Source organism: Canis lupus, chromosome 33, assembly GCF_048164855.1.
Source record: "Canis lupus baileyi chromosome 33, mCanLup2.hap1, whole genome shotgun sequence".
In the NCBI taxonomy this organism is placed as follows: Eukaryota; Metazoa; Chordata; class Mammalia; order Carnivora; family Canidae; genus Canis; species Canis lupus.
This window is the reverse complement of record NC_132870.1, coordinates 36,324,389-36,350,680: the sequence shown is the minus strand read 5'-3', so window position 1 is coordinate 36,350,680 and position 26,292 is coordinate 36,324,389. Positions and strand designations below refer to the sequence as shown.

The window sequence follows — 26,292 nt, the reverse complement described above, 5'->3', positions numbered from 1 at the left end:
ACATAAATACAGTAATAAACATAAAAGAAATAATTGATAGTAATGGAACAATAGTAAGGGACTTTAACACCTCATGTACATCAATAGATAGATTATCTGAGTTGAAAATCAATAAAAAAAATTATCTTTGAATGTTATACTGGAAAAGATAGATTTAACAGATATATTCAGAAAAGTCCATCCTAAAACATCAGAATACACATTCTTTTCAAATGCACATTGGGGCACTTTCAAGAATAGGTCACTTATTATCCACAAAATAAAACTCACTGAATTCAAGAAGATCAAAATATACCATGTATTGGGCAGCCCGGGTGGCTCAGTGGTTTAGGGCCACCTGCAGCCCAGGGCATGATCCGGGAGACCTGGGATCGAGTCCCACATCCGGCTCTCTGCATGGAGCCTGCTTCTCCCTCTGCCTGTGTCTGCCTCTCTCTCTCTGTGTGTGTGTGTGTCTCGCATGAATAAATAAATAAAATTTTAAAAAAAGAGAAGAAGCTACAGGTGCTGGTCCTGTTCTTTAAAAAAAAAATATATGTATACCATGTATTTCTTCTGACCACAACACTGAAACTGGAAGTCAACCACAAGAAAAACATCTGGGAAAAGCACAAATACATGGAAGTTAAATAATATGTTACTAAACAATGAATGGCTCAACTAGGAAATAAAAAAAAAAAAAAAAAAAGAACTTAAGAAGTACATGGAAACAGGGCAGCCCCGGTGTTTCAGCAGTTTAACACCACCTTCGTTCGATCCAGGGTGTGATCCTGGAGACCCGGGATCAAGTCCTGATTGGGCTCCAGGCATGGAGCCTGCTTATCCCAATCTCTCTCTCTCTCTCTCTCTCTCTCTCTCTCTCTCTGTCTTTCATGACTAAATAAATAAAATCTTAAAAAATAAGAAACAAATGCAAAAGTCCAAAACCTTTGGGATGCAGCAAAAGCAGTTCAAAGAGAAAAGTTTGCAGCAATATAGGCCTACCTCAAGGAGCAAGAAAAATCTCAAATGACCTAATTTTATACCTAAAGGAGCTGAAAAAAACAAAACCCTAAATTAGCAGAAGAAAGAAATGGAGACTAGAGCAGAAATAAATGATGTAGAAACTAAAAAAAAATAATAATAAAATAATGAAATCCAGGAGCTGATTTAAAAAAAATTAATAAACCTCTAGCTAGACATATGAAGAGAAAAAGAGAAACCAAATAAAATCACAAATGAGACAGGAGAAATAACAGGCCATACCACAGAAATACGATTGAAGGACACTTGGGAAAAACTAAATGCCAACAAATTGGACAACCTAGAAAAAATAAGTTCCTAGAAACATACAAACTAACAAAACTAAGCAGGCATTGAAAATTTCGACAATCTGATAATCAGCAAAGAAATTTAATCAGTAATCAAAAAACTCCCAGCAAAGTCTAAGACCAGATGGCTTCACAGGGTAATTCTACCAAACACTTAAAAAGTTAATATCTGTTCTTCTCAAATTGTTCCAAAAAATGGAAGAAGGAAAATTTCCAAATTCATTCCATGAAGCCAGCATTACCCTGGTACCAAAACCAGACAAAGACACCAAAAAAGAGAACTACAGACCAATATCCCTGATGAACATATACACAGAAATCCTCAACAAAATACACAGCAGACTCATATAATTCAGTCAACATTTTTAAACATATATGTGTTTATAAAATATGTTAATATGCATAAAATTTATGTATAGATAGATGTGATGTCAAAAAGTACCTCCCATAAACAGATAATTTGAAGCAAAGAAAATACAGAAGGCTAACAAGTAGGAGTTGATTTATTCATATATTTACAAACACTAAAAAACTGTCAATGCAATTGCTGAAAAGGTTGTGGATTACATGAAAATGCATGCTGCTGAGTTTAGACCAATACAACTGTCATGGAAGATAATTCAGTATAATGTTCTTGAATTTATACACTGTGACACCACAATTCTATTGGAAATAGAGCCCGGAAAAAAAGTTTCACAAAAGTACTTGAGGAAATATTAATGGAAATAGTCACCTTTGTGTTAGGGTGACTGTGATATGTTCAAAGCAATATTCAGGTTCAATCAATGGGAGAGTTTAAAAGGAAAAGATCATTCATGCAAAGATCATTCATGCAAGTGACAAGGTGTCCTTATATAGTTCAAATGAAACACTTTTGATAGTAAAAGAGAGGTTAAGCAAACCAGAACTATAGGTTTGCATGAAACTGACAAATAGTTCAATTAAAAGGTGTTATTAAGGTATAGCAGGCCCCTAAGTAATTCAAGGAAAGATTAAGCAATTTATGGGCAGCCTGAGTGGCTCAGTGATTTAGCACCGCGGTCAGCCCAGGGCATGATCCTGGAGGCCTGAGATCGAGTCCCACATCAGGTTCCCTTCATGGAGCCTGCTTCTCCCTTTGTGTCTCTGCCTCTCTCTCTGCATCTCTCTGTGTCTCTCATGAAAAAATAAATAAAATCTTTAAAAAAATAAAAATGAAGCAATTTGAAAAAGTTTCTCTTCAGTAGAAGAGTTTTAAGTTATTTATAATACTTAGTAATGCTAAGTAATATCTTTTGGGCACCCCCTTGTTCAAGGTACCTATCTATGGTGTTTACATGTATTATATACGATTAAAAATTTATTACAACACAATAAGAATATATGGTTATTTTCAATTTTATTAGAAAATAGAACTTGAGAAACTTTAACTTGCTCAAGCTCACACAGAATTAAACCACATTCTGACTTTCCAGGCTGTGCTATTAACTATCAAATGAAAAAAATCATATTGGAAATTCAAAGATAAGAAGTTATTTATATTTAACTGAAAAACAAACTTTTGTTACCAGATGATTATCCATCAAAAATGAATCCTATCCTATTGTCTTTGTGCTCTACAGCCTTTGAATTTCTAGTATTTTTGGGATCCCTGGGTGGCGCAGCAGTTTAGCGCCTGCCTTTGGCCCAGGGAGCGATCCTGGAGACCCGGGATCGGGTCCCACGTCGGGCTCCCGGTGCATGGAGCCTGCTTCTCCCTCTGCCTGTGTCTCTGCCTCTCTCTCTCTCACTGTGTGCCTATCATAAAAAAAAAAAAAAAAAAAAAAAAAAGAATTTCTAGTATTTTCTACATCTTGCACTTTAACCTCTATCAATGCTTTGGAAATACAGTTTTTATTTCTATAATAACATGTTGTGATATCTATAATTCCTTATTAAATAATCTTGTTCAATCTTTACAATAACCATAAAAAGTGTTACTAACCTTTTTATGTACCTACAGCTCAAAGAATTTTTAACAAGGATCATAATACTAATAAATGGTAATGTACCAAGACTAAAAATTAATTTTATGATAATTCAGTATGTAATCTTATATTATCCTAAAATTTTTACACTAAGCCAACAGTTTGAAGAGCTCTTATGCAGTAAGAAACTTTCTCTTTTTGAAATTTAAAGAAATAAAACACTGTAAGTTCAAAACATACATATTTTTTAGCAGAGAAATTATGTTCTACAAATTATAATACTTTTATGTCCACATAAGCTTAAAACATTCCTGGTCTCAATCCAATATAAGGATACCTTAAGTTTGGGAAACGAACTAGGGGTGGTAGAAGGGGAGGAGGGCGGGGGGTGGGAGTGAATGGGTGACGGGCACTGGGTGTTATTCTGTATGTTAGTAAATTGAACACCAATAAAAAATAAATTAAAAAAAAAAAAGGATACCTTAAGTGCCAGAATACAAATATTCTCAGAATTTCTAAATAAAGCAAATTAGGAAAAAAAATAAAGCAAATTAGGGGCATACTTCTAGACTATTAGGATTATTTTAGTCAGTTGAAGTGAATCCTCAATGGAAGTTTTTAACATTGATTTTATATAGTGTTAGAGCTTATAATACTTTATAAACATATATAAGACCAGAACAGTAGATATGTTGAAATCTAATTAGGATATTATTATATGTAATTGAAAATGAAAAACCACTGGAATTTTACTCATTTTCATATATTTATCAATTTTCATTTTTTATATTAAATGACTGCTTTATTGATGATATTAACTAGAGTCAATATCGAAGGAAAAAATCAAGTTCCAACCAGTCTCAAAACAAAGACTTCTTTATCTATATTCTTCAGGTATATACTATGAGGGATGAAAAGAGTAAAAATACAGGGCTATGTGCTCAACAGTCAAATGATACAATTCTTTTAATTGTCATGAAAATATAAGTAACATATTTCTGTATTTAAATATAATTCAAGACAATAAAACAGTTTTGCATTAAAATTATAACCTAATTTGATATCCCTCCAAATGTATATACAAGGAAATAACATGATATTTTACTCTAAAGTGACACAAATAATTTAGTTACCTTAAACAGGAGTCCTGTCTCTGTTAAATGCTACACTGTTCCATAGGGTGTACTTTAAATACAATAAAGGAAAAATATATTTTCTGCATTGCATATAGCATATTATTGCTGATTAGACAGCTTTAATGTGAAATATAAAGTATTTCTTTATAAAAAATTTAGGGAATAAAAGGCTAAATAAGAATTTTATGGTTGGAGAGGTGTAGTTGGTTGGTTAAGCATCATCTGATTCTTGGTTTTGGCTCAGGTTGTGAACTCAGGGTCCTGAGATCAAGACCCACTTTGAGCTTTGCACTCAGCACCGAGTCAGCTCGACATTCTCTCTGCCTTTCCATTTGCCCCTCCCATTAGTGCTCTAAAATGAATATATATAAATTTTTAAGAATTCATGGTTATGAATTAGGAAGCTAAATAACATAACTCAGTCACCAAAAAAAGGTGTATCTAAACATTATCTCATAAAGAATATAACTGAAAAAAGAGAAGTGAAAATTCATTTATTTTCTGTATTCTAATTAACTTAGAAATATTTTGAATAATGAAGCACTGAGTTTATCACTAAAATGCCTAATTCAATGCTTAAATATTAAACTCTACTTGAAATATTTTCAAACTATAAAAAAGATTACAAGATTAGTACAACAAAATTTTGCATCTGCTACAGATATGCAATTTTAAAATTTTTCTACTTTTGCGTTACTATTTTCTGTCTTTACAGATGTTTTTCACATATGAGCACTCATATCTATAGATTTTTTTTTTTTGGTTTCTTTTTTTTGTTTTGTTTTGTTTTTTTTATAAATTTACTTTTTATTGGTGTTCAATTTGCCAACATATAGAATAACACCCAGTGCTCATCCCGTCAAGTGCCCCCCTCAGTGCCAGTCACCCACTCACCCCCACCCCCCGCCCTCCTCCCCTTCCACCACCCCTAGTTCGTTTCCCAGAGTTAGGAGTCTTTATGTTCTGTCTCCCTTTCTGATATTTCCCACACATTTCTTCTCCCTTCCCTTATATTCCCTTTCACTATTATTTATATTCCCCAAATGAATGAGAACATACACTGTTTGTCCTTCTCCGATTTACTTATTTCACTCAGCATAATACCCTCCAGTTCCATCCACGTCGAAGCAAATGGTGGGTATTTTAAGATTTTATAGGAGAGAGAAAGAACATGCATGACTGGTGGGGATAGGTAGAGGGAGAAGCAGATTCCCTGTTGAGCAGGGAGTCTAACATGGGGCTTCATCCCAGGACCTTGAGATCATGACCTGAGCTGAAGGCAGATGCTTTTGGTTCAACTGAGCCACAGGTGCCCGAGATTTTTTTTATTTCTATGTGCTATGAAGACATACATACATAAAAAATACTATTAATTACTCAAGATGAAATGTAATGTTTACCCACAGCAATGCATAAAACAATCATAACAAAAAAAAAGAGTATCTAAAGAAGAAATAGAGAAACTTTGATGCTGTTTTCCATAGTGGCTGCATTAATCGACATTTTCACTAGCAGTGAAGGTTCTCTTTTCTCCACATCCTTGTCAACCCTTGTTACTTCTTTGTTAATAGCCATTAAAACAGCTGTGAAGTGTTATCTCATTGTGGTTTTATTTGGACTTCCCTGATAGTGATCTTATATATATCTGTTGGCATCTGTAAGACTTTGGAAAAAAGAATGCATATTCAGGTCTTCTTCCCATTTACTAAGTGGATTGCTGTTGTTGAGCTGTATGAGTTCTTTATATATTTTGGATATCAGTCCCTTATTAGATACATTATTTCAAGTATCTTCTCTCATATAGTAGATTACCTTTTTATTTCTATGGTTTCTTTTCTTGTGTAAAGCTTTTGCTTACTTTTGCTTTGTTGCCCTTGCCTGAGGATATATATATATATTTAAAGATAATATATAAGACTGATGACAAGTTACTGCCTGTATTTTCATCTAGTTTTATGAGTTCAGGTTTTGTATGTAGGTCTTTAACACAACTTGAGTTCAATTTTTTACCTGGTGTAAAAAAGTGGTCCAGTTTTCCCAAAACCATTTATTGAAGAGACTGTCCTTTCCCCCATTGGATGTTCTTGCATTCTTTGTTGTAGATTGACCATGTAAGCGTGGATTTATATCTGGGCTATCTGTTCCATTGATCTATTTATCTTTTTCTGTGCCAGTATTATTTTGTTATGGTAACTGTAGCCTTGTAGTATATAGTGTGAACTCAGGAAGCATGATGCCTCCAGTTTTTTTTTTTCTTTCTCTAGATTACTTTGAGGGGCACCCAACTCTTGGTTTTGGCTCAGGTTGTGATCTTAGGGTTGAGAGATTGAGCCTCACCTCAGGCTCCACACTTAGTTCAAAGTCTGCTTGAGATACCCTCCCTCTGTGCCCTCCACCCCATTCTCTGTCTAATAAATAAATAAAAATCTTTAAAAATTGATTTGGTAATTCAAAGCCTTTAATGGATGCAAATTTTAGTTTTATTTAATTTCTGTGAAAAATTCTATTGGTATTTTGGTAAGTATTGCGTTAAATTTATAGATTACATTGGGTAGTATGGGCATTTTAGCAATATTTTTCCAATTCATGTGCATAGTATATTTTTCCATTTGTTTGTTTCACCTTCAATTTCTTAATGTCTCAGTTTTCCGAGTATAGGTATTTCATCTTTTTGTTTAAATTTATTCCTAGGTATCTTTTTTTTTTTGATGCAATGGTAAATAGAATTGCTTTGCTTTAATTTCTTTCACTGATAGTTTGTTACCACTGTGCAGAAATGTAATAAATATCTGTATATCAATCTTGTATCCAGCAACATTAGTGAATTTTTTATTCTAATAGTTTTTGGTGGAGTTTAGTGGTTTTCTATATATCATATTAGGTTATCTATAAATAATGACAGTTTTACTTTTTCCTTTCCAATTTCCTTTATAATTTATTTATCTTTCTTGCTCTGGGCTAGGGCTTCTTTTTTTTAAGATTTATTTATTTAGTTATGATAGACATACAGAGAGAGAGAGAGAGAGAGAGAGAAGCAAAGACACAGGCAGAGGCAGAAGCAGGCTCCATGCCGGGAGCCCAACGTGGGACTTGATCCCGGGACTCCAGGATCGCGCCCTAGGCCAAAGGCAGGCACCAAACCGCTGAGCCACCCAGGGATCCCCTAGGGCTTCTAATACTATGTGAAGTGTTGATAGTGGACATCTTTTTCATATTATTGAAATTAGAGTAAATAATTTCAGTTTTTCACCATTGAATATGATGTTAGCTGTGAGTTTGTCATATATGGCCTTTATTAGGAAGCATGTTCCCTATATACTGACTGCTGTGAGTTTTATCACCATAAGTAAATGCTGAATTTTGTCAAATGCTTTTTCTACATATTTTAAGATATGATTTATATTCATCTATTATGTGAACTGAAAAGTCAGTAATTGAAATAAAACAAGAAAATGTCTAAATACATGAAAGTACAGAACACACTTTTAAATAACCCATGTGTCAAATAGGACATCTCAAAAATTAAAAATGCATGAAACTGAATGAAAATTAAAAATATATCAAATATACATATATAGGTAAAAGAAGTACTTAGAAAATGTCTGCTATCAAACTGGAAAAGAAGCAAGTTCCTAAAAATAAATGTGAGTTCCTCACCAGGAATACAAAAAAAAAAAGGGGGGGGGGGAATTAAAAAAAAGCAGGAGGGAAATAATTATTAAAGAAACAGAGCATAAATCAGTGAATTTGAAAATAAAGATATGATAAAACTTTTCAAAAAAATCAAAGCTGATAAACCATTAGCAAGATTATAAAAAATATTCATAAGATACCAATCTCCAATTTCAGGAATAAAAGAACAAGCAACACTATGGATCCTGCAGATATAAAAAGACATAAATGAATACTATGAACCTTACCTTAAAAATAGACAACATAGAGAATGGAATAATTTCTAAAAAACCCAAAGTATGTTAGTCAAGTAAGGTGAGATAGAAAAAAATTGAAGAATCTTATATCCAAAGTAATTAATAGCAATTTTACACAGTCTCTTCCAAATATTGAAGATGAAGGGATGCATTCTGATCCTTTTAATTACATTCCCTAATACCAGAACCATGCAAACACATCACAAACAAATCCTAAGGCATACATAATAAGAACTGGGAACTGAACAACTGGCATTTATTCCAGAAAAACAAAAATGGAATGTATTCAAACATTTATAGCAGTTTCATTAGGAATATCCATAACCTCCAAACAACTCAGATTCCATTTATTGGATTAATGGTTAAAGGACAATAAGAGCGATATTTTGGTGATGGAATATTCAGTATCTTGACTGTATCAAAGTCAGCATTCTCTTTGTAATATTACTTTGCATATGTGATTATTGGGAGAAAGTGGGTAAAAGATAAATATGATATCCATATTTCTTACAATTCCATGTTTGTATACAGTTATCTCAAAATGCAATTTTATTTACAAGTTAAATAAAACCTGAAGTTCATTTCTTCAGCCACAGTATTTATATTTCAAGTGCTCAATAGCCACATTTGGCTAGTAGCTAACATATTGAACGATGTAGAGAATATTTCTATCATAAAACATTTAATTAGAAGGCACTAGTTGCACTATTGAATATAAATATTTATAATACTCTTATTTAACCTGTACTCTGGTTAATGGAAGTTTCCAGTTAACTGAAGTCCCTTGCTACTTAAAATTTTCAACACCATAAATCCTCTTCATTTTAAGCTAGAGCATATGTCTACTGAACTAACAGGAATTTTCTATTATATTGACCTTATTTTTCAACTTTTGCTTTACCAAGGATATATTTTCAATCAATTAAGCAATTGGACAGTACATTTAACAAAATAAAATGCTAATACTAATTAAACTTTTAAATAAGTAATTAAGGATGAATTTAAAAGCAATGGAGAACTATTATCCATACTATTTACATGATAAATACAAAAAACAGTGTTCTCATAATTTTATGTAATTTTATAATTTTTGTATCTAAGCTAACTAAAATAGTGTAAAATGTAAAAGCTTTAAATTTCAGAGACCTCAATGGGGAATATATAAAATAAATGAATAAATCAAAATACAGTGTTTTCTACAACTAAATACAGAAATAGCAGTTAGTACCACTTCGAAAAGAACACTAAAAAATGAATACCTTAGAGTTATTTTCAAATTTTAAAAACACAAATTGTACTTGCTTCATAAACCAAGTTAACTTAGCTTGAATCTACTCTGAATAGTCTTCAACCTTATTTGATTACATTTTGATAGTTCATAGTAAAACACTAATAAGATTTCAGGGATTTTTTTTTTTTAAAGATTTTATTTTTAAGTAATCTCTGCACCCATTGTAGGGCTCAAACTCACAATCCTGAGATTTAGAGTCACATGCTGCTCTATTGACTGAGCTAGCTAGGAGCCACAGGGATTTCTTTTTTTAAGATTTCATTTATTTATTCATGAGAGACACACATAGAGAGGGAGAAAGAGGCAGAGATATAGGCAGAGGGAGAAGCAGGCTCCATGCAGGGAGCCCGACATGGGACTCGATCCCGGGTCTCCAGGATCACACCCTGGACTGAAGGCACGTTAAACCGCTGAGCTACCCGGGCTGCCGATTTTTTTTTTTTTTCAAGAAAATATCTTAAGCAAAATTCCTAGTTTGTCCCTGAGCATTAACTTTGATTTGAAACTGCATTTCTGCCTTTAGGTACATATCAGTCATATAGCTAGTAAAGTCAATTTCCTGCTTCTGTTCCTTTTACCTTTGCTTATGAGCATGTGTTGCCAAGGAGTTCAGTATTAACACTAAAATAATGTAAGAGGAAAGATCCTGTGTGGTTTGGATTTACCACAGTGTTAGAACTGCTTTAAGGCAACATTTATTTTTTAATCACTTTTATAAAAACAGTCTAAAATGTGTAATATCTAAAAACTGTAGAGAATTTTATGAGAAATTATTAAATTCTAGATGAAATCTGATTACAAAATGTCCAGCATTTTCATGTTGTATTTGAGAAACCATTAAGTTACACATTGGCTATATTTAACCTATAACTAGAAAAAAAATCCCAGAAGATAATGGGGATTACAGAGTAGGAGGATTATAGAGTAGTAGGATCCTGAGATTACCTCCTCCCCTGCACACACCAAGGCAATAATTACTTATAGCACAACTGTCTGAGAACTACCTGAAGACTAGCAGACCAATTCTTTTACATCTAAACATATAAAGAAGAAGCCATATAGAGAGGAGTAGGAAATGCAGAGAGAGGGTCTTGTTAGGCCCCATAATGTGGCCTTGTGCCCCACAAACAGAAGGATTATCACAGGCACAGAGGCCTTTCCTGAAAAATGAGGGGTTCAAGCCCTGGATCAGGGAATCCCCTCCTAGGGTACTTGCATTGGAAAGACAAGATCATCCCATGTTAGAAGGTAGATGGGAGGTGCAGGGGGCAAAAGTATCTTCCAAACTGAGAAGACACTTTGAGACTAAGAAATGAAGCAAGCCACTTTATACCATTTGCATAGCTTTATTCAGGGTAACCTATCTACAGGGATAATCTGAGGGATGATAGTCGAGGGATGTGCAGCCATTTTCCAAAACTCTGTACCTTAATTCTCATATTTTATAAAGAAAGGGAATTTGCAGAGGTCTTTGTAGTGAAGACAAAGGATTTAACATTTATGGGATCTCACAGTTCCACCTGTGTGCCAGAAGGGAAGGTGGAGAAGAAACTATGTTTTATCTCTGCTAGTTATCTTAACAACTTTAGAGAAGATCACAACAAGCCTGCTTGTTGTCTAGACAGGGCATACATTAGCCTCCAATTGGCTCAGAACTCATATCTCCAAGGGAGATTATTATATGAACATGAAGAAGATGTAGGGACAAAGATGGAGTCAGTATTGTCCATATTTCTACAATCTCATAACATCTGGCTTTGAAAATGAGCAGGGATTAAATCCAGGAAAGCTAGGAGGGTATAAGAACTGAGACTGCTTTCCCATCTGTCTTGCTAGCACCACACCATATCCTAGCATTTCCCTGCAGACCCAACCTGTCCACCCCAGAAGGGACCCCTCTAAAGCAGCTCCTGCCCCATTACATCCATTGGGCAGACATGGACAGGAATAGCACACTGGTTAATAGCCCTGCCTGGGCCTCACAGCCAGCCACAACAGGGGTAGCCCCACCCACTAGCATGCCCACAGCTAGGCCTCTCAGACTGCTAAACTGGTGGCCAACTCTACTTACCAGTACACCAGCAGCAGTTGTGGCCAGGAATCCCAGACAGACAAACATGGGTTTAGCTCTACCTACCAGTGTGCCCACAGCAGTCATGGTGTAGTTATAACAGGGAAATCCATGCATGACACAGATGGGGACAACCCCTGGAGCACCTGGTTCTAATAACCAAGAGTATTGTATTTCTGGGTCCCATAGAACATTTTCTGCATAAAACTACTCTTTAAAGTCCAGAAGGTGTAACTAATCCTCCCAATACATATGAATAAACATAAAGAACCAAGCAAAATGAGGAGATAAGTTCTAAATGAAAGAAAAAAAAAATCTAAAAAATAATCTACCAGGTAAAGTACAACAAATGATGATAAAGATACTCATCAAACTCCAAAGAATAGATGAATACAGTGAGAACTTCAACAAAAAAATAGAAAATCTTAAAAAGAACCAAAAGAATACAGTAAATGAAAAATACACTAGAGAGAATGAATACAAGATTAGATGATGTAATAAAATAGATCGGCAATCTGGGAGAGAGGGTACGGAAATTGTCCAAGTTGAAGAGCAAAAACAAAAAAGAATTAAATGTATGGATGGTTTTAGGGATCTCTGGAACACAATTGTATTATCTGGATCCCAGAAATAGGAGAGAGAAAAGACAGTAGAAAAGTAGTTAAAGAAATAATAGCTGAAAATTTTATTAACCTGGATAAGAAAAATGGACATTTATGTCCACAAAGCACAGAGAGCTCCAAATAAGGTAAACCCATATAGGTAGCAAGGGCAGAGAGGCATCTGAGGACCAAACCTCTGGTGAGACTAACCACAAATGGAACAACATCACAAGCACAGAGAAGTAAGAGAATCAGACCTTACACTAAGCACTCCTGGCATTAGTGACCCACACTGAAAAAATAAGGCCCCCTAATATTTGGCTTTGAAAACCAGTAGGGATTAATTTTAAAAGCTTTTAAAATCCGGAAGGGGTAGCTTCAGGTACTTCAAAACTCAGTAGGCTTAGCTTTAGGAGACCCAAAGGGTGATAAGAAAGCTACAGTTTGGAAAGGGCCTAGGATATACCTGAAGGAGTATTTATTTACTAATCTCAGAAAGTGTATTGGAGGTACAGTGATCTTCAGGAGACTTTTCAAGAACAAAAGTGCTGGTGAGTACTATCTCTTTTATGTTCCCCCAGCTTTGATAGCCAGACAGTTGTGGGAACCAGGACAAACACCCTCTATCTATCTTGCTAGCACTATGCGCTAGACACCACTAAGTACCTGATTCTGATGACCAGGGCACATCGTGCTACAGGGCACCACAGGACTTCTTCTTCAAAAGGCCACTACTTTCAAGCACAGGAGACATAACTGACTTTCGTAATACATGGAAACAAAAACAGAAGAAAAGAAACAGAGAATTGGACAAAATGAGGAGACAGAGGATTATGAAAAATGAAAGAATGAATAAGAAAAAAAGAATAAGAAAAAAAGAATAAGAAAGAATAAGAAAAAAATCACAGAAAAATAATTAAATTAAATAAAACAGCGATAAACAACATGCTTAGGAATTCAAAACAATAGTCGCTGGACTTGAGAAGAGGGCAGATTTCAGAGAGGCCTTCAACAGAGACAAATGTCAAAAAACAGATTAAGAACTTAATGACAGGGGATCCCTGGGTGGTGCAGCGGTTTGGCGCCTGCCTTTGGCCCAGGGCGCGATCCTGGAGACCCGGGATCGAATCCCATGTCGGGCTCCCGGTGCATGGAGCCTGCTTCTCCCTCTGCCTGTGTCTCTGCCTCTCTCTCTCTCTCTCTCTCTCTCTGACTATCATAAATAAATAAAAATTAAAAAAAAAAAGAAAAAGAAAAGAAACTTCAAAAAAAAAAAAAGAACTTAATGACAAAAAGTACACTAGAGGGAATCAACAGCAGATTAGAAGATATAAAAGAACTCATGGGTGATCTGGAAGACAGGGTAATGGAAAGCAACCAAGTAAATAGCAAAAAACAAAATAAAAATGAAAATAGGTTAAGGGAACTCAGTGACATCATCAAGCACAATACAATTTGTGACATAGAGATCCCTGAAGAGAGGAGGAGACAGAAGACTTATTTGAAGAAATAGTGGAAAACTTCCCTATTCTAGGAAAGAAAACAGACATACAGATCCAGAAAGTACAGAGAGTCCCTAACAAGATGGACCCAAGGATGTCCACACCAAGACACATACTAATTAAAATGACAGCATATAGTAATAAATAAATAATTTTAAAAGCAGTTGCAGTTAAATACAAGGACAACTCCATAAAGTATCTGCTGATTTGTCAGCAGAAGCTTTGTAGACTAGAAGAGAGTGGCATGATATCTGAAAGGAAAAACAAAACAAAAACCTGCAACCAAGAATATTCTACATAGCAAAGTTATTGTTCAGAATAGAATGTGAGATAAAGAATTTTCCAGAAAGTTAGAGGAGTTTATCACGACTATACTACCCTTTCAAGAAATATTAAAGGGAATTCATTAAGTGGGAAAAAAAGTCACAGTTAGAAGTAATAAAATTATCAAAGAAAAAATTTCACAGGTAAATGCAAATGTATAATAAAGATAGCAAACTAATCAAAATATTATAGAAGTTAAAACACAAAAGTAGCAAAATCAAGAATATCTACAAACATAGTCCAGGGACTCACAAAATGAAAGTATGTAAAATAAGACATAAACATAAATGTACTGTGTGGGTGGGGGTAAAATCTTAGTGCATTTAAAATGAGTTCAAACATAAATGACTAACAACTTCATATAGATTACTATATGCAGAAGATGTTATAAATGAACTTAATGTTAACTACAAATCTATAAGAGAGGTGCACACAGAAAGGAATCCAAGCATAACACCCAACAAGGCAATCAAACCACGAAGAGAGAAAGAAGAAAGGAATAGAGAAGAACTACAAAACAAACAACCACCCCCAAAACAGAAACAAACTAAAAGAAAAAAAAAAAAAACAGAAAACAAGCAGTAAAAAAGGCAACGAATGCATATCCATCAATAATTACCTTAAATGTAAATGGACTAAATGCTCCAATCAAAAGACATAATGTGACTGAATTGATAAAGAAAGCAAGAACCACCTATATGCTATTTACAAAGGACTCATTCAGACCTAAAAACTTATGCATATTGACAGTAAAGGGATGAAAAGCATCTACCATGCAAACAAAGGGAAACAAAAATCACTGGGATAGCAATATTAATATCACAATATATAATTTAAAGTTAAAATAGTGTGCTCTCTCTTTCTCTCAAATAAATAAAATACTTTTTAAAAGTCTAAAAATAATTAGACTAAAAATAACTTTATACCTAAAGGAGCCAAAAAAAGTTTAAAGCTTTAGAAAGACATAATAAAGATGAGAATACAAATAGAGACTAAAAAAATACAAAAGATCAATTAATCTGGGAGCCGGTTCTTTGAAAAAATAAACATATTGGTAAACCTTTAGCCCAATTCATTATGATAAAAACACAGAACACTCAAGAAAAATTAGAAATGAAGGAGAAACCACAATCCCACAGAAATACAAAGGATTATAAGAGAATATTATGAAAAATTTATATGCCAAAAAATGGACGAACTACAAGAAATAAATTCCTAAAAACTTATAACCTTTTAAAACTGGATCATAAAGAAATAGAAAATTTGAACTCATTGATCACCAACAATGAAAATGAATCAGTAATCCAAAAACTCTCACTCAACAAACTAAAGTCCAGGACCAAAGATGACTTCACAGGTGAATTGTACTAAACAAAAAAAGATTAGAAAATGAGGAAGACTTCCAAATTCATTCTAAGAGACCAACATTACCCTGATATCAAAACCAGATAGTAAAACTGCAAAAACAAACACCTCTCCCCCTAAAATACAGGTCAATATCTCTGAACATACCTGCATAAATTCTCAGTCAAATATTAGCAAACTTAATTCAACAATACATTTTCAAAAAATCATTCACCATGATCAAGTAGGATTTATCCCAGGGTTGCAATAGTGGTTCAATATTTGCAAATCAATGTGAAACATCTCATTAACAAAGGATAAAAACTATAGGATCATTTCTATATACAAGGAAGAGCATTTGACAAACAAATCCATTCATGATAAAAACTCTAAACAAAGTAGGTTTAGATGGAACATACTTCAACATAATAAAGGCCACATATGAAAAGTCCAGAGTTAACATCATACTCCACTGTGAAAAAGTGAGAGCTTTTCCTCTAAGTTGAGGAACCAGATAAGGATGTCCGCTTTTGCCACTTTTATTCAACATAGTCCTGGAAGTCCTGGCTGCAGCAATCACAACCTACCATGCAAAAAAGAAAAAGAAAAAGAAAAAGAAGAAAAAAAAAAAGGAAGATAAAGAAAGAAAAGTCAGCCAAATTGGTAAGATAGAAGTGAAAGTGTCACTCTTTGCAGAGGACATGGATACTACATATAGAAAGCCCTAAAGACTCCACCAAAATAGAACTGATAAATAAAGTCAGTAAAGTGCAGGATATAAAATCAATATACATAAATTAGTTGCATTTCTATATACCGATAACAAAGAAATTTTTAAAAATAATTCCATTTATAATTGTGCAATCTACAAAAATGCCCAGAAATAATTTAACCAAAGAAGTGAAAGATGTACATTCTAATAACTGTAAAACATTGATGAAAGATATTGACAACAACACAAATAAATCCCATGTGTGTGAATTGGAAGAATTAATATTGTTAAAATGTCCATGTTATCCAATCTATGAATTTCATGTAACCTCTATCAAAATGCCAATAGTATTTTTCACAGAACTAGGATAAATAATGCTGTAAGTTGTGTAGAAATTCAAAAGATTTCAAATAGCCAAAGCAATCTTGAGAATGAATAACAAAGTTGAATGCATCACAATTCCCCAGCTTCCAAATTATACTACAAAGCTGTAGTAATTAAGAGTATGGTACAGGAACAAAAATAGACACATAGGTCAATAGAATAGAATAGAAAACCCAGAAATAAATAAATTAATCTATGCAAAAGAGGCAAGAATATTCATTAAGGAAAAGATAGTCTTTTCAACAAATGGTGTTAGGAAAATTTCATTATTACAAAATAATGAAACCAGACTGCTTTCTAACACCAACACAAAAATAAACTTAAAATGCACCTAATGTACATCTCACCTAATGTGAAGCCTGAAATGATACAATCCCTAAAAGAATACATAGTAATTTCTTTGACATCTGTCTTAGCAAATTCTTCCTAGATCTGTTTCTACAGGCAAGAGAAATGGATGGAAAAAAAAAAAAAAAAGTATAGCAACTACACCAAAATATAAAGCTTTTGTACAGTAAAGGAAACCATCAACAAAACAAAAATGCAGCCTACTGAGAATAGAGAAGATACTTGCAAATAATATATATGCAAAAAGGGATTAACTCAAAATATACAAAGAACTTATATAACTACACCCAAAACCCCACATATAATCCAATTAAAAACAGAGGAATTGAATAGACTTTCTTTCTAAAGAAAACATGAAGATGTCCAACAGACACATGAAACACTGAAATATTAGACATAAAGAATGAAATCTTGCGGGCAGCCCCGGTGGCCCAGCGGTTTAGCGCCGCCTTCAGTCCAGGGTGTGATCCTGGAGACCCGGAATCGAGTCTCACGTTGGGCTCCCTGCATGGAGCCTGCTTCTCCTTCTGCCTATGTCTCTGCCATTCTCTCTCTATATATCTGTCATGAATAAATGAATAAAATCTTTTAAAAAATGAAATATTGACATTTTCAATAACATCAATGGGCTCAGAGGATATAACAGTAAGTGAAATAAGAGAAACACAAGTTTCATATGATTTCACTTATATATGGAATAAAGAGCACAAAACAAACAAAAGCCAGATTCTTTAATACAGAGAAAAAAAATATTGTACTTGCCAGAAGGAGGTTGTGGGGAAGGATGGGTGAAATGGATAAAGGAGATTAAGAAATACAAACTTCTAGTTACAAAATAAGTCACAGAGATAAAAAGAAACATAGTTTGGTGCCAGATGTTGGTTATGCTTATCATTGTGAGCACTGTAATGTATAGAATTGTTGTATCACATTGTACACTTAAAACTAATAACACTGCATGTTAATTATATTTCAATAAAAATAAGTCATTAGGTAACAAGGGAAGAGAGCAAGAAAAGAACAAAGAACAATTAGAAAACAATTAACAAGATGGCAATAAACACATGATTTTCAAAATTACTTTAAATGTAAATGGTCTGATTGCTTCTTTCAAAAGACATCGGTGACTACATGGAAAGAAAAAAGAAAGACCCACCCTTGGCTGCCTACAAGAGATTCACTTCAATAGTAAGGACTCATAGAGACTAAAAATGAAAGCAGGGAAAAGATAATCTATATAAATAATATCAAAAGGAAAGCTGTGGCACCATAGTAAACTTCAACACAAAGACTGAAACAGGAGATAAATTACACCATTGCATAAGATAAAGGGATGATCCAACAATACGATGTAACAATTGTAAATATTTACGTGCTCAATATAGGAATATATATATATTATATAGATATATATAGATATAGAAAGCATAAACAGACATAAATGAAGAAATTGACAGTAATACAATAATAGGTGACATTAACAGCCCTTACATTAATAAATATATCATCCAGACAGAAAATCAATAAGGAAACATTGGTCTTAAAAAATGTCTAGACGGTGGGATCCCTGGGTGGCGCAGTGGTTTAGCGCCTGCCTTTGGCCCAGGGCGCGATCCTGGAGACCCGGGATCGAATCCCACGTCAGGCTCCCGGTGCATGGAGCCTGCTTCTCCCTCTGCCTGTGTCTCTGCTTCTCTCTCTCTCTCTGTGACTATCATAAATAAATAAAAAATTAAAAAAATTAAAAAAAAATGTCTAGACGGGGGATCCCTGGGTGGCTCAGCAGTTTAGCACCTGCCTTCGGCCCAGGGCATGATCCTGGAGTCCCAGGATCGAGTTTCTGCACTGGGCTCCCTGCATGGAGCCTATTTCTCCCTGTGCCTATGTCTGTGCCTCTCTCTCTCTCAGTCTGTCTCTCTCATCAATAAATAAATAAATAAATCTTTTAAAAAAATGTGTAGACCAGATGGACTTATTGATACATACAGAACATACCATCCAAAAAAGAATACATTCTTGTCAAGTACACACGAAACGTTCTCTAGGATAGGTTACATATTAGGCCAAAAGAGGAGTCTCAATAAACTTAAGAATACTAAAATCATATCAAGTATTTTTTTCAAATATAATGGTATGAAACTGAAAATCAATTACCACAAAATGGCAAAAAAAAAAAAAAAAAAACAAAAACAAAAACCAACACATGGAGGCTAACAACATGCTACCAAATAACCAATGAAAAATTAAAAAAAAAATCAAAGAGGAAATTTTTTAAAAATAGGGGATACCTGTATGGCTCAGCGGTTTCGCGCCTGCCTTTGGCCCAGGGTGCGATCCTGGAGTCCCGGGATCGAGTCCCGCGTCGGGCTCCCGGCATGGAGCCTGCTTCTCCCTCTGCCTGCGTCTCTGCCTCTCTCTCTCTCTCTCTCTCTCTCTCTCTATGTCTATCATAAATAAATAAATAAAAATAAGTCTTTAAAAAAAAAGCTAAAAAAATAATAAAAATGCCTTGAGACAAACAAGAATGGAGACACAACATTCCAAAATCTATGAATTCAGCAAAAGCATTTATTTCTAAGAAAGAAGTTTATAGAAATACTGGCTGCCTTCAAAAAACGAGGAAAATCTCAAACAATCTAACCTTAAACCTAAAGGAACTAAAAGGAGAATAACACAGCTCTAAGTTTACAGAAGAAAGGAAATAAGATCAGAGTGCAAATAAATGTAACAGAGTACAAAAAAGAAAAGATCAGTGAAACTAAGAACCGGTTCTTTGAAAAGATAAACGAAATTGATAGGCCTTTAGTCAAACTCATCAATAAAAAAATAGAGAGTGCCCAAATAAGATGAGAAATGAAAGAGGCAAAGTTACAAACAACATCACAGAAATAGGAAGGTTTATGAGAGACTGCTATAAGCAATTGTAGATTAACAAACTGGACAATCTAAAGGAAATGGATAAATTCATGGAAATATACAGCCTTTCAAGACTGAATCAGAAGGAAATAGGATGGGATGCCTGGGTGGCTCTGCAGTTGGGTGCCTGCCTTCAGCTCAGGGTGTGATCCTGGAGTCCCAGGATTGAGTTCCACATCAGGCGCTCTGCATGGAGCCTGCTTGTCCCTCTGCCTATGTCCCTGACTCTCCTTCTCTGTGTCTCTCATGAATAAATAAAATCTTTTTTTTAAAGATAGAAATAGGAAACCTGAACAGACCAATTACTAGCAATAAAATTGAACGTGTAATAAAAAATGCCCAAAAGACAAAAGTCCAGGACGAGATGGATGGCTTCACAAATGGATTCTATCAAATATTTAAATAGTACCTACTTTTCTCAGGGGAGGTGGATGGGGGAGGATGGGGTAACTAGGTGATAGGCTTTAGGAGGGCACATGATGCTAATGAGGACTGGTGGCATATGTAACTGATGAATCTCTGAACTCTACCTCTGAAGCTAATACTATGCTACATGTTAATTAATTGAATTTAAATAAAATGAAATTTAAAAATGTACCTATTCTTCTCAAATTAACCCCCCCCCAAAAAAAACCCAGAAGGAATGTCTCCAAACTCATTTTGCAAGGCTAGCTAAAACTAAACAGAGACATCACACATAAACACATGTACACACACATGTGCAAGGCCAATATTCCCAATGAAAATAGATGCATAAGTCCTCCACAATATATTAACAAAGTGAATAAAACGAGACATTAAAAGGAGCATATGTTATAATCAAGTGGGATTTTTTTCTCCTTGGGATGCAAAGATGGCTAAAATCTACAAATCAACTCATAGAATATATTAAAATAATATGATCATGCCAATAGATGCAGAAAAAACATTTGACGAAATTCAACATTCATTTATAATAAATATTCAATGAAATAGGCATAGAAGAAACATATATTAACATAATAAAGGTCATATACAATAAGCCCACAGCTAACATTATATTCAATGGTGAAAAGCTAAGAGGTTTTTTCTAAGATCAGGAGCCAGATCAAGACACCCATCCCTGCTACTTTTACTGAAAATAGTACTAAAGATGTAGACACTGCAATCAGACAAGAAATAGAAATAAATGTCATCCAAATGGACAAATAAAACAGTTGCTGTTTGCAGGTTACACGATACTCTATATAGAAAACCCAATGATTACACCAAAAGCAATTACAACTAAAAAAAATGAATTCAGTAAAGTTGAATATAAAATTAATAAACAAAAATTAGTTGTGTTTCTGCACACTAATAAGAAACTAGCAGAAAGAGAAATTAAGAAAACAACCCCAGACTTTATTGCTCAAGGAGGTAGGAAGATTGAATAGGAGGAGGATGCAGAGCTCACAGACATAACATCTATATCTCAGCAACTAACTCTGAAAATGACCTGAAGTCTGGCTGAACAGTACATCTATAGTTAATTGTGAGGGAAGCCCATATTCAAAAAGTATAGGAGGGAAGGAGACCTTGGGAACCAAGGTCATAGCAAAACTAAACAAAAAAAGGGAGGGATATAATAGAGAACTATCCCGTGTGTCCATTGACAGGTGTGTGTATAAAGATGTGCTATGTGTATGTTATGTGTGTATAGAATATTACGGTCATAAAAAAAGAATGAGATCTTGCCATTTGTGAAAACATGTACGAACCCAGAGGGTATTATGCTAAGTGAAGTAATTCAGACAAAGATAAATACCATATGCTTTACTTATATGTGGAATAAACAAACAAATAATTAGACGGGGTGCCTGGGTAGCTCAGCGGTTGAGCGTCTGCCTTTGGCTCAGGGTGTGATCCTGGGATCTGGGATTGAGTCCCACATCTGGCTCCTTGTGGGGAGCCTGCTTCTCCCTCTGCCTATGTCTCTGCCTCTCTCTCTGTCTCTTGTGAATAAATAAAATTAAAAAAAAAAAAAACAGACACTTAAATACAGAGAAAAAACTGGTTGTTGCCAGAGGGGAAGAAAGTGTGGAATGGGTGAAATAGAAAAAATAGATTAGAAGTAGAAACTTCCAGTTATAAATAGATAATGGAGATGAATAGGCAACATAGGTGATATAGTTGACAACATTCTAGAATGTCTGGTGACAGACAGTGAGTAGTCCTATTATTTTAAGAGCTGAGTAATGCATAGAACTGTCAGATAACTATACTGTACACCTGAACAACACTATATGCTAATCATACTTCAATAAAAAATAAGAATACATTAAAAAGGAGACAATCCGGGGTAGCCCCAGTGGTCCAGCGGTTTAGCGCCACCTTCAGCCCCGGGGCCTGATCCAGGAGACCCGGGATCCAGTTCCATGTTGGGCTCCCTGCATGGAGCCTGCTTGTCCCTCTGCCTGTGTCTCTGCCTCTCTCTCTCTCTCTCTCATCAATAAATAAATAAAAAATATTTAAAAAAGAATATTATTTTTAAAAAGGAGACAATCCCATTTACATTTACATCAAAAAGAATAAAATACCTAGGAATACAATTAACTGAGCATGTGTAAGACCTGTATCCTGAAAAGTACAAGATATTGATGAAAGAAATTGAATATGAAACAAATGAATGGAAGGATATATCACGCTCATGGATTTGAAGAATGAATATTATTAAAATGTTCAGACCTCTTAATGTAATTTACAGATTTAATACAATACTTATCAAAACACCAATAGCATTTTTCACAGAATTAGAACAAATAGCCCTAAAATTTGTACGGAGTCACAAAAGACCCTGAATAGCCAAAGCAATCTTGAGAAAGAACAAAGGTGGAGGTATCACTCCCTCTCATTTCCAATTGTACTGCAGAGCCATAGTAAACAAAACACATTTTTATTAGCACAAAAACAGATACATAGACCAGTGGAATAAAGATTCTAGAAATAAACCTAGTAATAGCTAATATCACAAATAATAAACAACAAATGCTTACAAGGATGTGAATAAAACAGAACCCCTGTGCAATGTTGGTGAGAAAGGAAATTGGTGCAGCTACTATGAGAAAAAACTATGGAGGTTGCTCAAAAGATTAAAAATAGAACTATCATTAAGATCTAACAATTCTGCTTCTGGGTGCTATTCAAATAGATTCCCCCCACCATGTTCATTGTAAGTATTACTTACAATTGAGAGATAGAAGCAACCCAAGTGTCCAAACAGATGAATTTAAAAAGATCTGACACACAAAGACACAGGAATATTACTTAGCCATAAAAATAAATGAAATCTTGCCATATGTGACAACATGGATAGACTTAGAGCATATTATGCTAAGTGAAATAAGAAAAAGAACAGATACAATATGATTTCAGTTATATGTAGAATATCAACACAAGTGAACAAGCAAAATAAAACCAAAGATGACTTGAAAATACAAGGAACATACTCATGGTTGCCAAAGGACACAAAAGTGGAGAATGGATGAGATAGGCCAAGGGGATTAAAAGGTAAAGATTTCCAGTTATAAATTATAAATAAATAATGTAGGGGCTCAGTCAGTTTAGCATCCGACTTGATTTCATCTCAGGTCATGATATCAGGGTCAAGAGATTGAGCCCCACAACAGGCTCCACTCTGGGCGTAGAGCCTGCTTCTCTCCCTCTCCCTCTGTCCCTCCTCCCCATCCCCCCACTCACTCTCACTCTCTAAAAGAATAAATTAATAATGATAATAATAATAATAATAATTAATAATAAATGGATGTAAAGTACAGCATAGGGAATATAGTCAATAACATAATGACTTTGTATAGTTACAGATGTTAAATTTATTGTGATTTTATAATGTATATAAATGTTGAATCACACCTAAAACTATTATTGTATATTAACTATACTTCAATAGAAAAAAATCTCAGTGATTCAGACATTCTATTTTCCTTGGGAAAGACTGAAAACATTTTCAATAATATGCTTCATTTTAATGTCACTTATAGTCTAACAATGGGTCAAATTATTTATGTATTTTGAAATGATTTTGGAAGAATGGGCCTCTGATAATATATATGCAGAATTACTTTCAGGCAAATGTAGACTATTTCAAATATATTAAATTTACCTTATCTTTTAATAAACATGCATTCACATTTAAGTTAATGTGGTTTTGATTACATATGACAGAAAACTACCCTGGTTCATCAATAGAGGGCAAACTGATATATTTAACTGAAAGAGTCCACGTGTTGGAGAGATGGCCTACCGGTGATCAGTCAGTTATGGCTTCAGCCTCTTTCTGCAAATCTCTCAATTCTGTCCTTGGCTTCTTTGCAATTTCAGTTTTGTCTGGAAGTAAAATGGTTGCAGTTCTTCATACAGGTATTGATATTATACAGAGAAAAAGCTATCTCTTGCAGTATTTACCAACAATCTTTAACAGAAAATACATGAAGAATCTGAAATCTCTCTAGAATACTTCTTTTTAATTGGACTGAATTGAGCACATAATTATCTGAAATAGTCCCTTGTGGAGTATGATGCCATCATCCAATTCTCTTAATCCTGAGTCCTTTCATGAATCACTAGCAAAGAAAAAAAGTCTTATCCTTAAGAGTAAGTTCTGTCTCTGGATATGGGGCAGAAACCTGCTTTAAGAGGGACATGGAGGGACGCTTGAGTGGCTCAGTGGTTGAGCCTTTGGCTCAGGGTGTGATCCCTGAGTCCCGGGATTGAGTCTCACATCATGCTCCCTGCATGGGAGCCTGCTTCTCCCTCTGTCTGTTTCTCTGCCTCTCTCTCCATGTGTGTCTCATAAATGAGTGAATGAATGGATGAATGAATGATAAATAAATAAGTGAAAAGAGGGACATGGGTTGTATGGCCAGAGAGTACATAACAAAATGAAAACCGAAAAACCATTATTGAAATGGGAAATGGACACTATGCAGGGAGTGAAAGTATCTTTACAATTTCAAAAATTAAAATCATTGATCAGAGTTATCAGAATATTTTTTTGAAAGATAAACTTTTTGACTTTGAGTTACCCCTAGTAATTTCATGATGGGCTGCAATGCTTTGATGGTATTACTCTAATAACATGATATGCATAACTATTTAATGGATATAAACAGAATATATATATAGATTATTACAAAACTGGGAAGGGTCACAAGTATATCTTTAAGAAAATATAGTGTCACATTAGGAAATATATTTGAATATTGGATCTAGTAAACCCAAATTCTTATCCAACACCAGACACTAACTAGCTTTTTTCTTCTTTTCCTCTTCTTTAAATCAGTATTTAAAATTACAGAATTCCAACCTGCAAATAAGGGTGCTAGACTCCAATTTCAAAGAAGTACAATAAAGAAATCTCAATCATTTGAATACTCCAAAACTGCAAACAAGAATGAGAAAATGAAATCCCATATACCTAATAAAATAAAATAACATGTAAAATATAAACAACATATATAAAGTGTCCTAAGATCACTGCAATTTGTCTAAGTTAAGGAAAGAGAGTACTGATCATTATTGATCTAGAGTAAGTGAGCAGAGACATGAATTTTATAGACTAGATTGGTTACTCAGGGGGGGAAAAAAGACTACAATATTCCTGGTTTGGTATAATGCAAGCAGAATGTTTGGGCTGGCTATAGAAGTTGAAACTATCTGCCACTGTAAAATGACAGCACATATGGCACTAAAAGAAGATATATGTACATACACATGGCAAAGTGGCAGTGGATATGGTTCTCAGTGAAGACACAGTACACTCATTATGTTTGCAAGTAACAGCTTTTGGTATGACTAGAAAAGGGGCAACATAAAAGACAATCAGCTTTATAGCAACTATACTCCATCAGTTAAAGATAAGTAAAGGCATATTAACACACACTCCCAGGTAGATTTTGTGCCAACTGGAAAGAGATTTGTATCTAAAGTCTGAATAGTGAGTAAAGATTTTTCCACAGACAAAATGAGCTCTATTTTTGAAGCACACAAAATCATTAAGAGGATCGCATTTGATAATTAATTGCTGGAAAACAACCATAAGTCAAAAAGTTGAATTTTGAAATAAAAAAATAAGAATAAAACAAGAGAGGATCTTAATTTACTGGTTCAATGTAGAATACTCTAAAAAAGTATTATATATATATAATATAATAGCATCAAAATAAACTAAAATTTTTTCATAAAATATATAGCAGAAAATGTATTCATTGCAGTTTATATTTGCAATAAATATGGCATGTATACACACATGCTTGTGCATATATATTTGTGAATGCATATATATATGATGAATTGAGTGACACATGATGCATAAATCCTGCAAATAGAAATTTTTAAGTATTTTAAGCCATGTTTTAATAAAATTTAAAATAAACAAGTCCTAAATATTTAAAAATTGTTAGGTGAGCATGAACAATTTAAGTTCATATTAAAACAAAATAATAT

General features: G+C 34.3%; 1 long non-coding RNA gene across 5 annotated transcripts in view; it reads right to left on the bottom strand.

Annotated features, from left to right (window-relative positions):
• Positions 1-26,292, bottom strand: part of LOC140623484 (uncharacterized) — a 251,144-nt gene that overhangs the window by 30,132 nt on the left and 194,720 nt on the right. For 4 of the 5 annotated variants that reach the window (XR_012023093.1, XR_012023091.1, XR_012023089.1 and 1 more), the window contains one exon: positions 23,941-24,174. This is a non-coding gene — a long non-coding RNA (uncharacterized lncRNA). Of the gene's footprint in view, positions 1-23,940; positions 24,175-26,292 lie in introns of those variants that run through there. The other variant, XR_012023090.1, reaches the window with a different exon arrangement.